The sequence below is a fragment of the Orycteropus afer genome, unplaced genomic scaffold (genome assembly GCF_000298275.1).
Source record: "Orycteropus afer afer isolate SDZICR_OR568_19922 unplaced genomic scaffold, OryAfe1.0 scaffold00501, whole genome shotgun sequence".
Taxonomy (NCBI): domain Eukaryota; kingdom Metazoa; phylum Chordata; class Mammalia; order Tubulidentata; family Orycteropodidae; genus Orycteropus; species Orycteropus afer.
This window is the reverse complement of record NW_006922088.1, coordinates 1,954,889-1,967,717: the sequence shown is the minus strand read 5'-3', so window position 1 is coordinate 1,967,717 and position 12,829 is coordinate 1,954,889. Positions and strand designations below refer to the sequence as shown.

The 12,829-nt window shown below is 46.7% G+C and overlaps 1 non-coding gene across 1 annotated transcript; it reads left to right on the top strand.

Annotated features, from left to right (window-relative positions):
• The first annotated feature begins 6,489 nt into the window (after window positions 1-6,489).
• TRNAP-AGG lies at window positions 6,490-6,561 on the top strand. Its single transcript has one exon. It is a non-coding gene; the product is annotated as a tRNA-Pro (tRNA).
• Window positions 6,562-12,829: the final 6,268 nt, after the last annotated feature.

The following is a 12,829-nucleotide window of genomic DNA, read 5'->3' as shown; positions in this document are numbered from 1 at the left end:
GCTCCTCTATTCACTAGTTGACAGCACTTATACACTCACCACCTGTCTCCTTTCCTATTGTCAGGCACTCATATGTCCCTGCTGACCTTGGCAAACAGAGCCTATTCTTAGGTCCCTGAAATCCGAATGAGAATGCTATCACTTTAAAATCCAAAAATCGTTGCCACTTGTAAAGTTTCAAAATGGCTGTGCCCTCAGTCACTTTAAATATCCAAAATGGCTGCCACGTGTAAACAATCAAAATGGCTGCACCCTCCGGACAGCAAAAAGTCAACAGCTCAGGTTGTCTCCCTCCTTGCTGTTTCCCTTCCTAGTCATAGGCCACCAGCCCAGTCATCCCTGCAGCCCTTGGTAACCAGGGCTGATCTTTAGGTCAATTCTCAGGTCCCAACACCACTTGGAAATATTCAGGCTGTTGGTCCTGTCAGAGTAACTGACAGTCTGCAGCCCAACTGTCTCTGGACTCACTGTTTTCGTTCAGGTTTTTCCAGTAGTTGGTGCCTAATTCACTTCTGTATAGTTCCTTTCAAGGCTCAGGGCTCCAGGATTATCTTCTGTACCTTTGTCAATTTATTTTTCTTTTCTTTATTGAAGAGGGTCTGTGTCGCTTCTCTGCCTATTCCTCCATCTTACCGGAAGTCTCCCTTTCCTGTCTTTCAAGTGACTTTTTGCTTTCTTCATGTATGATGTCCTTGATGTCATCCCACAACTCAACTGGTCTTCAGTCATTAGTGTTCAAAGCCTCAAATATATTATTGAGATGGTTTCTAAATTCAAATGGGATATACTCAAGCTCATACTTTGACTCTCTTAGACTTGTCTTAATTTTCTTCAGCTTCAACTTGAACTTGCATATGAGCAATTAATTGTCTGTTCCACAGTCAGCCCCTGCCTAGCCTTGCTCGGACTGATGGTATTGAGCTTCTCCATTATCTCTTTCCACAGATATTGTTGTTGTTGTTATTTGCCGCCGAGTTGGACCCAACTCATAGTGACCCCTCCTTGGGTTTCTGAGGCTGTATCACTATGGAAGTAGATTGCCCAACCTTCCTTTTGAGGAGTGGCTGGTGGGTTTGAACCTCCAGTCTTCTGGTTAGCAGTCAAATGCCTTAGGCACTATGCTACCAGAACTCCTTCCACAGATATAGACATTTTGATTCCTATATATTCCATCTGGTGAGGTCCACATGTATAGTTGCTATTTCTGTTGTTGGAGAAAGGTATTTCCAATGAGTAAGTCATTGATCTTGCAAAATTCTATCATGTAATCTTCAGTGTTGTTTTTGTCACCAAGGCTATATTTTATTAACTTAGTAGCATGATATATATTAAGGCTTTGCAGAAGGTTATATTAGGTATGTGTGGACCAGGGATTCACAGCCTCAGCACTATTGACATATTAGGTTGGAGAATTCTGTGTTCTAAAGGGCTGTCCTGTGCATTATAGGATGTTTAGCAGCGTCCCTGGCCTCCACCTGTTAGATGCCAATAGCTTCCCCTCTCCAAATCATGATAACCAAAAATGTCTCCAGATATCGTGAAATGTCCCTTGGTGACACCACCTCATTGAGAACCACTGATTTAGATTTAGACTTATAAATACCCAGAACCAGATGGAAACTGTCAAGAAGAAAAGTGTTTTTGCAGCCATTCCAGAAAGAAAAGAAAGTCCTAGAAAATGTAGAAGTTTTCTGAATAGTCTCAGGTTTGTTGGTTTTTTTTTTTTTTCTTCTCTCTTCTCTTTGTTTATTTATACCCCAACTTTTCCCAAAATAGTGTAAGGAAGAGTTATAGGAATACAAGGGCCACAACAAGAAATCATGAATCAAAAGTAGGAGCAAAAGAAGGAGAAACAACAGTGGGGAATTAAAGAGTCAGGGATGACACTGAGTTAGGACCACCCTACAAACTTGCTACCACAGAGCCACTCATTCAGGCTGTCATGAAACTACTTATTTTCATAATTCAAAGTGTCCAAAAAGTAAACCAACTGTTCTTGGAATTATCACCAAAAATGACTCCCTAGAGGATATATTGGTACGATGTAACAAACAATGTCCTAGACACCATACCCAAGTAGACACAGTGGCCAGTTTCATGGGATTGGTCTATTACTGACACCCCACTGTGGACTCAGCATCACCAAGCACAAAATTCAGGACTGTGCATAAACCAGAACTATTAGATGAGGTCTGGGTACCAGGCTGCTGAGCCACTCAGAACCAGAGGAAATTTTAGCTATCTGAAGGACTGAAATACATTTCTCCCTATCTTCTCTAATATTTTGAGCTCTGGTGGCACAGTGGTTAAGGCATTTGGCTGCTAATCAAAAGGTGAGAGGTTTGAACCCACTAGCTACTCTGTGGAAGAAAGATGAGGCAGTCTGCTTCCATAAAGATTTACATGGCCTTGGAAGCCCTGTGGAGCAGTTCTACTCTGCAGGGTAGCTATGAGTCAAAATCAACTTGCTGGCAGTGGGTGGGTCTCTAACATTTGCTTCCCTTGGCTTAGTTTTGTTCAAATTCAATTTTTTGAGTGGGAGATAGCTAGATGCTAAAAACAACTCCAGGAATACTAGAAAGAAAAGCACAGTGATCTGCTTTGGAAAATTAGCCAATGAAAATGTTATGGATCACAGCAGACGTTGTCTGAGTCATGTGCTCACATGTCATCAGGAGGGATCCGTCCCTGGAGGAGGACATCGTGTTTGGTGAAGTAGAGGGCCCTCGAAAATGAAGGAGACCCTCTGAGAGATGGATTGGCATAACAGCTGCAACAATGGACTTGAACATACCAGTGATTGAGATGATGATACTGGACCAGGCAACATTTGCTTGTTGTACATGAGGTTGCCGTAAGTCGGCACCAACGCAATGTCAGCTAGCTAGCCCCAGGCCTCAATATTCAAAAGTCACAAAAGAATATACAGTGAAATATATTTCTTTTCCATCCAGTCTCCCTAGCCACTCCGTTCTCCTCTCCAGAGGCAATCAGTGTTAGCTCTTTTCTGTATTTTTATAAATGTGAGATGACAATGAGTGTATTGGTTACCCCTGTGCTGCTCTAACAGAAAATATACCACAAATGGGATGGCTTTAACAGGAGTTTATTCTTATAATTTGAAGTCTGAGTTCAAAGTGCCAGGTTCTAGGGGCTGGGTGAAAGCCCCTCAACTCTGCCTCCTGCTCCCAGCCCACTAAAGCTGGAGGCTTTTCTTCACTTAGACAGCTGCTGGCTGCTGAGGCTGACAAACCCAAGGTTGACAAGTAAGAAGGCACAGTCTGGATGTTACCAAACCACATGGCAGGCTGTAAATTCAAGTCCATTAAAAGTCCCAAGATTGGCAGAGTATGGCAGGCTGCTGAACAACAACTTGGCTACATGCAGAGTTCAAGCATGCCATAAACTGGAGACCATTCCCAAAGCTACTTCTTATATATGGGAAGCACACCACATCCCTAAAGCAGCTACTCAACTCAGCTGTGGGAGCTCTGGTAGCACAGTGCCTGAGGCACTTGACTGCTAATGAGAAGGTTGGTGGTTCAAACCCACCAGCCACTCCTCAGAAGGAAGGTTGCAATCTACTTCCATAGTGATACTGCCTTGGAAACCCAAGGAGGGACTATGAGTCAGGCCAACTGGATGGCACATAACAACAACAACAACACAGCTGCTTGTATTAGATCCCACCATGGAGTTGATTACCAGTGTCATCATGGGGAATACTACATCCAGCTGCCCAGCCACTCAACCAGGCCCAGCCAAGTTGACACACAACCTTAACTACCACAATGAGTTTGAGGTGCCGTATTCTGACAATGTTGTCTGTGAAATACTGACTCATAAGATTCCCCAGGCAAGTGATGACATAAGGGAAGAGTTGACATTTTTGTAAAAATGAGGACCCACCCAAGGAATTGCCTGACCAAACATAGTCCTCGACCCTGGGAGGAAGCTCCCATAGGTATAGCCGTGGTTCTCTCTAAAATATTTCATCCATGGCCTTTTAAACGCAGAGACAAACAAGTGCTTGAGAGCCCAAGGTCCTACTCCTAGAGCAAGGCCACAGTAATTATAGTCTGGGGGAAAAAAAAATGAAGGTAGGTGCCAATGGAGTCCCACCAGACATCACTCTCCTCCACCCCACACCCAGGAGGCATTTGGAAGTGTGCGGGGGTGTTATGTGGTGGTCATTAATAGGGAAGCAGCAATCACTGGTATTTAGTGGGCAGGACACTACTCCAGACAGGACCACGAAAAAAGAACTATCCTGCCCCAAATTCCAACAGCACCCTCAGAGAGATGCACGATGGCAGGGGTCCAACACCGCTGTCAGCCCTGAAACATTTTCAGCAAAGTCCCCCTAGGGGCCCTGCCTTTGAGCAGCATCACTCCCTGGCATACCCACGGAGAGGAACAATTTGGGGAATGTGCACTGAGGTAATGGAATGACGTGTTGAGTGTGCTTTTATTTATAAACCAGTTTAAAACTGGGCAACGGCTACCAAAAAAAGTCCCTTTGGTTTTAGAATAGATGAGCTGTGGCCTTTCATTCTGGTCCTGATTAGTTAGCAGAGCCAGTTGTCCGTTCTGGACACTTCTGGATGGAAATAATAAAACTCTACCCCCTGAGTACAAAGGAATGTGGTTCAATCCATTCTCTAAAGGAGGCCCATTCCCAAGAGGGATTGGGTCATTATGAACCTGCCTAAAAGGACGGAAGGGGGAGAGAGTCTCCAGACCTGTGGTTTCTACTTTAAGCCAAGTGATGTGGGGTCACCTGAGTATCTGCTGCCACCAGTTGTTTTCTGTCCACTCTCCTGAGCCTTCACTAATTCACTCATTCACTCATTCCACAGACACCAAGCAGGTGTGCTGAGGATTCAATGAGGTGATATTGGTAAAATGCTCACTGGAGGCTGGAACACAGAACTACGTGGGAATCAATAGTTCACACTGGCAGCAGGATTGCAAGTGCAGGACACAGGGCTGGACCCCACAACCAGTAAGACGAGTTTCTGTCCCAAGGAGAGGGTAGTAGTGGTTCAGGGGCAGAATTCTCACCTTCCAGGCGAGAGCTCCAGGTTCGAGCGAGCCCCGGGTTCAGTTACCGGCTGATGTACCTCACACGCGGTCACCACCCATCTAGCAGTGATGGCTTGTGTGTTGAACAAGGTTCATCAAAGCTTCCAGACTAAGATGAACCTGGTCTGATCCGTGACTGACGATGGAGATGGCACAGCGCCGGGCAGTGTTTCATTTTGTTGAGCGTGGGGTCACCAGGAATCAGGGGCCAAAGCAAAGGCAGTGAACAACAATTGTTCCCGTGGAGCTCCTGGATGGCAGCCCGCCTGGAAACAAGCCAGGGTCGGGAGGGAGGGATGGAAGTGGGACAGGAACAGCGGGAGCAGGAAAGGCAGGGCCGAGCGAGCCTTCACTGGTCTCCTAGGAGGCCCCAGTCCTGAGGCATAGCCTGTCCCCTCGCTCTCAATTGGGAAAGTCCCAGGCCGCAGGACCCGCCATCTGCCACCCTGAGCTTGCTTAGCTGGTTCTTTCTGGGCATCTTCCAGGGACGAACAGGCGGGGCCAGCTCTAGGGGGGGCATTTACAGGGTGTATTCCCCATCTCTGTTCCCTAGGGAGTCTCTCTGAGCCATACTTGGGTAGCAGTGTGTACAGTGTTCAAAGCAGATAAATGTGCCTCTTATAAACTGCAATCAGACAAGTGTCTTTATCTTGTGATGGGGATGGTGCCTCTCTCACAGGCTGCTGAATGGCTGGATTAGAGTGTGCAGCACAGAGCACGTGGCTGGCCCGCAGCAGGCATCCTAGGGCACCTTTCTCTTTGTGTACTTCCTTGGACCTCGTTGTCACTGTAATGACCTGTTTCCTTTGTACAGCAATTTACAGTTGGCACAGTGATTTCCCTAAAATGTCTCACCTGCTCCTCACAATTACTCCAAAAGGTAGACAGGGCAGGGGTTACCTTCTCCACTCAACAGAAGAGGAAACAGGAATTGAGTCAATATCACTGAGTTGAGCTGGAGCAGTCTTCCAGGGTTTGGAGGATTGTTTCTGGTGACTCATCTGGGGGCTTAGTTGGGTACAGGAGGTCCCACGCAGGCTCATTTAGCACTGAGGTTCCCAGGAAAGGGATGGTTCTGGAGCCTGGCTCCTTCTCTGCCTTTTCCTCGCAGCACCTCCACAAACCCTGCTAGGCAGCCCTGGGGAAGAACTGGCTGGTCAGGGGCAGAATGGGCCCTGCCCTGGCCGCAGGGCAGAAGAGCTTCTGTGTGTGGCTCTGCAGTGGGCTGGCACCAAGGGAGAAGCAGAGGGAGTTGAGGGGCAGGCCACTGGAGTGCAGCCTGCCTGGGCTGGGAGCCAGCCAGGAGGGAGGCAGGGAGAGGCCGCCTCTAGGAACCGCAAGCTTCTGCTGCTGCTGCTGCTGATGTGGCAGGGAAGACACATCTGGCCAGGATTACCTACCAGTGGCTCGTTGGTCTAGGGGTATGATTCTCGCTTAGGGTGCGAGAGGTCCCGGGTTCAAATCCCAGACGAGCCCTACATTTTCATGAATTTTTTTTTCTTTCTTTTTTTCCTGCTCTCCTTCAGACACCCCCTGCCTGCTCTTTCTAGCAGAGAGGGCCTAATGGTATGTGGGAAAAGTGCCCTGAGGACAAGCTAACAGCCAGTCTCCCCATTAGCGATGGCCTATATATAACCCATTATTTCCAAACAGAGCGTGGACTGTCATGGTATCTGGCTGAGCCTGAGCCAGTCAGTGCTAGAGGGCTGCAGTGTTTGGCGGAACAGCCTCCCTAAGGCTCTCAGGTAAAGAGCAAGTGATGGGGACTAGTTGGGGGATGAGTCTAAGATGGAAGTCAGGGAAAGTCAAGCTCTTGACATAAAACCCAAGTGATGAAATGCACTGGAAGGCCAAAAGCTAGGGTCTGAGTTACAATTCAGAGTCTGTTTTCCCTCAGTAAAATGGGGAAATAATACTTATATCGCAGAGTTGCTGGGAGGATTAAATCAGATGCAAACTATGAAGCAGCTTAAAATAAGGAACTGTTAGGGATAATAGTAAACATACAGGGAAAATCTAGAAGGGAACTTATGGAAACACGACAGACTGAGCTAAGATAGCTATTCTCTCACCCCACATCCCCTAAGACATACACAGTCATGATGGATAAAATGGAATTTTAAAATTAAAATATAAACAACCTCCAATTTTTTTTAAAAAAAAGTTTTTATTGTGCTTTGGGTGAAAGTTTACAGAGCAAATTCAGTTTCCATACAGCAGTTCACATACACTTTGTCTCATGACATTGACTGCAATTTCCCACAATACAACAGCTCCCTGCCCACTTCCTCCCCATAGTTACCTCCTCCCTGTGTCCTTCCCTCCATGCACTCCTGCCCCCTGAGCTGTCTCCCTGTGCACACACAGCCCTTCTTTCTCCCATGATTGATCTGTCCAAGGAGTGGGTCTACCTAACATAAATGTTCAGCTCATATGCCTCTTTTGTGTGGCTGGAAGCCACGGGAGTGGGTTCAATTCCAGACCTGAAGGGCAGCTAGGGGCCATAGACTCAGGGGTTCCACCAGGCTCAATCAGACCAGCAAACTTGGAAACCGCCCCCCTTTGTTGATTATGATTTTGAGTTTTGTTCCACATTGTTCTCTCACTCTATTGAGGATCTCCTACATAGATCCCCCTCTGAGTGGTAAATAACTCCAATTTTTTTTTAAAGGGAAATAAATAAGAATTGAATAAGGAATGCAAAATCCACTGCCATTGAGTTGGTTCAGACTCACAGTGACCCCCACTGGGTTTCCAAGGCTGTAAATCTTTATGGAAGTAGACTGCCTCCACTTCATCTCACAGAGCAGCTGGTGAGTTTGAACCCCAAACTTTCTGGTTAGCAGCCATGTGCCTTACCCTCTATGCCACCAGAGCTCCTTAAGGAATGCAAAGCAAAAGAAAATGAAAAAAAAGAGAGAATGTCACAGTGTCCTATGGAGGGCTTCAGACATAGATACACATCTAGGAACCCAGAGCTAACTTTTAGTGCTTTTAATCATGGATATGTGGCCTCAGCCCATGAGAGACAAGGAGCTGGAACTGAACTCTCTGCATAAAGCTCAAAGCAATCAAAGATCTAATCTGTCCATCTATATCTACCAACCAATCCAAATAATAGCTACCACTCCAAGGAAGGAAAGGGTGGAAATACAGGTCAGCTCTGAGAAACTGAAGTCTAGGCTGACCAAGTGTTTGTATTGCATCTAAATTGATTTATGTTATCTACATTGTGGCGGATCTCCAAGGAGAGAAGTTAAACATAACCCAGTTTAGGATTCTGAAGCCCCTAGGAACACCACACAGAAGCAAATACAAAGAGTTCTGTAAGAATGCTGGTACAACGCAAGGTATAAGGGACTCTCACAAAACGAAACAATGCAAAATTTGCTGAAGAAGAGCTCATGATAAAATATTATAAATCAAACAAGGAAGCAATTTGCCATAAACCAGAGTCAGCAGACACAACAAATAAGACTATTAATACTCCAAGAACTGGGGAAAATAGAACAAGGTGGAAAACACTATATAAGTATATGTATATAAGTGTATACACTTACATACAGTTATATAAATTTATACACTTATATAGTGTATAAACACTATATAAGTATTAAAGATAGAAAAATAAACCATAATTTAAAAGATAGGGCACTATGGAAAAAGGCAGAATCTTTTTTGGCAGGGGGAAACACTAACAAAGCATCCAGAAATGGGAGAACCATTGAAATGAAAAACTCAATGACGCATTTAACAGCTGAGTAGACTCAGCCAAAGAGAAAACTTTAACCCACCAGTGGCTCGGTGGGAAGAGGATGCAGCCATCTGCTTCCGTAAAGATTGCAGCCTTGGAAACCCCATGGGGAAAATTCTACTATAAAGTCACTATCGGGTCACTATGAGTTGGAATCAACTTGAAGGCAACTCATTTAGTTTTTTGGAAAGAGAGAATTATTATTGCTGTTAGGTGCCGGCAAGCCGGCTCCGACTCACAGCGACCCTGTGTACAACAGAACGAAACACTGCCCAGTCATGTGCTGTCCTCATGATCCTTGCTACACCTGAGCGCATCGTTGCAGCCGCTGTGTCAGTCCATCTCATTGAGGGTCTTCCCCTTTTTCGCTGGCCCTTCACTTTACCAAGCATGATATCCTTCTCCAGGGAACCCATTCATAGTATGGGGAAAAAGTAATCAGATAGAAAATATGAAAAAAGTAGTTAAAGGCATGATGGAAATAATGAGATAATTTATATATATCTAATAAGAGTTCCTGAAACAGATCAAGGAAGCAGGAAAAAGATAATGTTCCAATATACAATGGTTGAGAATTTTCCAAAATGGAAGAAAGACGCAAGTCCTCAGGTTGAAGAAATAAACAAGGTGTGAGCTCACACACCGGGGTGAAACTGCAGAATTATGGAGGAAAAGAAACTCTTAAGAGCAATCAGAAAGAAAAGCCTGTTTATATTGGCAACTGACTTCTTATTAACAGAAAAAAAAAGAAAAAAGAATGTCTTCAAAAGGCCAGTGGAAGATAACTGTAAACCAAGAACTCTATGTATACTAAATTATTATTTCAAGAGTATGAAATAAAAACATTTTAAGAAAAAGACTGAGAATGTAGTCAAAGACTTTCACTGAAATGCCACCAAAGGATATACTTCATAAGAAGGAAACAGAGCCAAAAAAGAAGAACTGAAAGCAAGAAGAAATACTAAGCAGAAAAATTAGAAATATATTGGTAAATCTAAGCACATGTCATTGACTGTAAAGACAACAACAACAACGATGAGTCATGGGAGTTAGAAACAAGATGAAACTCAAATATAGGAAAGAAATGTGGAGATTGTGGGGAAAGATCAGTGTTACTGTGTTCTAAGATCTTTACGTTATTCAGAAAGGTGATGGTGACATTGATTCACTTAGACTTAAGTCAAGTAAGAATGTAAAAAATATATATATATGAAGAGGTAGAAACAGAATATGTAATCCCAAACAATGGGGGTCAGGGAATAAAACAGAGATAAAACCACTGTTTCAAACCAACTGATAGCAACCCTATAGGACAGAGTAGAATTGCCCCACACGTCTTCTAAGGCTGTAATTTTAGGGACACAGATGCTACATCTTTCTCTCTCAGAACTGCTGGTGGATCCCAATCACCGACCTTTGGGTTAGGAGCCAAATGCTTTACCCACTGCTCCACCAGGGCTGCTGAGAAATAAGGGTAAGTGGGGATAAATGGCTGCTGCATCAGTCCTCAGGGAGGATGATCTGCTGGGCTGGGATTAGGAGCGAGGCTAAATCCTGATTTCAGTGATCACAAGGATTAATTCAGATCATCCCCCACCACACACACAGCTGGCTAACTGTCCTGGCTAATGACCTGGCCTTTCAGAGAGGTAACCCTGAACCACACCTCACTCCACCCCCACACCTGCTAAGCCCTTTACTCCTGTGTGAATCCCACCTCCACCCGCCACCTGGTACTGGTTTGGCCAGGATTTGCCCACGTTTGGATTTTGAGAATAGACTGGTTCAGGTCTCCTCCAAATGATCACCAAATTAGGGTGAATGATGACCTGCACCCCAGGACCAAGTGAGAGATTCATCCTGATACTCAGGATCAGAGCTCCCCAAGGAAAGCCTGGGTCCCCGGATGTCACAGTTAACAACAGCCTCTCCATTCCTCCCACTATCAGTCAGGAGGTCAGCAGTCAAGGCCAACTGCTAACCGAACCCTGCAGGCTGAGCCAGAACCAGAAGGAGCTGGGCCAAAGCAGAACAAATGCTGGGTTCCAGCACTGAGCTCCGTATGCCCCAGGTCCTCTACGCCTGCCCACTGTCAGCTCCTTTCCCCCACCCTGACGAGTGCCCTGCTCCCCAAGTCCCGCCCGACAGGCCTGATGTCTGCAAAGACCCTCTCAAAGGGGCTGGGTGGCCTTGCTCAACAGCCTTTCCCTAAGACTGGATCACCTTGGTCACAGGCTCTGTCCTCTGGGGAGCAGGTCAAGTAACTTTGATCTCTCTCATCATCTCTCAGATCACCAGGCTACAGGGAGGGGAGGAACAGACAGAAGTGTTAACAGGTAACATTTAATTTCACGTATGAAATCATATCTTAAACGATAAGTTAATATTGTATGGTTGGCAGAGCCACTTTTATCCTATAGGTTAGGCATCCTGTCCGGTGCTGCAGATGCAAAGATGATGGAGACACTTCTGTTAACTTCAAGAACCTGGGCAGACAGAAAGGTAAAAACCTGGTCCTGACAACTCAAGAGTCACTGGTGCTGTGACACAGGAAAGACTGTGGGAAGACACATAGGGGCATCTATGGGGTTGGGGTGGACATTAAGGAAGCTGCCTAGAAGTGACTCTGGAATTGAGCATTGAAGGGTAAGTAGAAGGTGTCCGGTGAAGGGCTTTTCACGTAGAACAGCATGGTGGAGGGTTATGAAGCCAGGAATCAGCAGAGATGAACACAGACAATATATGCTCATGACCTTATGAGTGGATATGCAAGAGAAGGAACTGGTGTGTATCACAAAGCTTAAGAATTTCCCAGCAATTTTCTGGATGTGTTGGGAAGGCCCGGTTCCCAAGTTGTTATGGGTTAAATTGTGTCATCTGAAGTAATATGTTGAAGTCCTAACCCCTGTATCTGTGAATGTAACCCTGTTTGGAGATGAGGTCTTTGAAGATGTTATCAGTTAGGTTAACATGAAACCATACTGGAGTAGGGTGGGCTCAAATCCACTCTGACTTATAAGAGAAGGTATGTAGAGACAGGGAGATGTGTGACCCTGCAGCTGCAAGCCAAGGGAATCCTGGAGCTACCAGAAGCTAGGAGAGAGGCCTGGAACAGATTCCCTCTGAAGCTGCAGAAAGACTCAACACTGCCAACACCCTGGTCTCAGATTCCCAGGCTCCAGAACTCGGAGACAATGACTACATGCTCTTCTAAGCCACCTAATTTGTGGCATTTGGTTATGGCAGCCCCGGAAAACTAATGCACAAGTGTCCCCCCACTTCTTTCTGGCTGAAACCTGCAGAGATGAAGACAAATGCCTAGTCAAGATACAGCAGCACATGAGGATATTCTCTGAATGACTAAGTGAAGTAAGCTCTGTGGGCTTCCAACTGTCCCTTCTGCAAGAGTGACAAAGCGGCGCCCACTGGATGACCGGCCAGGGGGCAAGGCAGGGCGGGGTAGAGGGGAGGTCCTCAAGGCGTCGCACGCTGCGTGGGGTCATGAAGGGCTCTCTCCTAACTGGGCCTCTGGCTCGGGCTTGTTAGGAGAGAGAGCAAAGCACAGAGGGCCAGGGTCCCGGGGCAGTTCCATATCCCAGGCCGTGGCTTCCTTCCTCCCGCCCCGATGGCGCTCAGGGGTCGACAGGCCACCACACTACTTTGGGGAGCCACAGGCCCAGGTCCGCGCTGACTTTGGGATGGGGGCGCCAGCACTGCGGGTGAGACGGGAATGTCCTGTCTGAGCGCGTCCTTTTCCTCCCTATCACTGCGCGCCTGGCGCGCCTGACACCTGGCGCAGCGAAGTGCCCGTGCGCCGCCGACTCCGGGCAGGACCCGCCGCCAGGACCAGGGAGTCCTGCCGCGCCCTCTCCGGGCAGCTTCAAGCTGCGAGTAGCTCCCGCGGGCGATGCGTCTGGCCGCTCCCGCTCCCCTCGGCGCCGGCACGGGACCCGCACCCGGCGGGCCGGGGGTCGCTCCACCCTCCGCGCG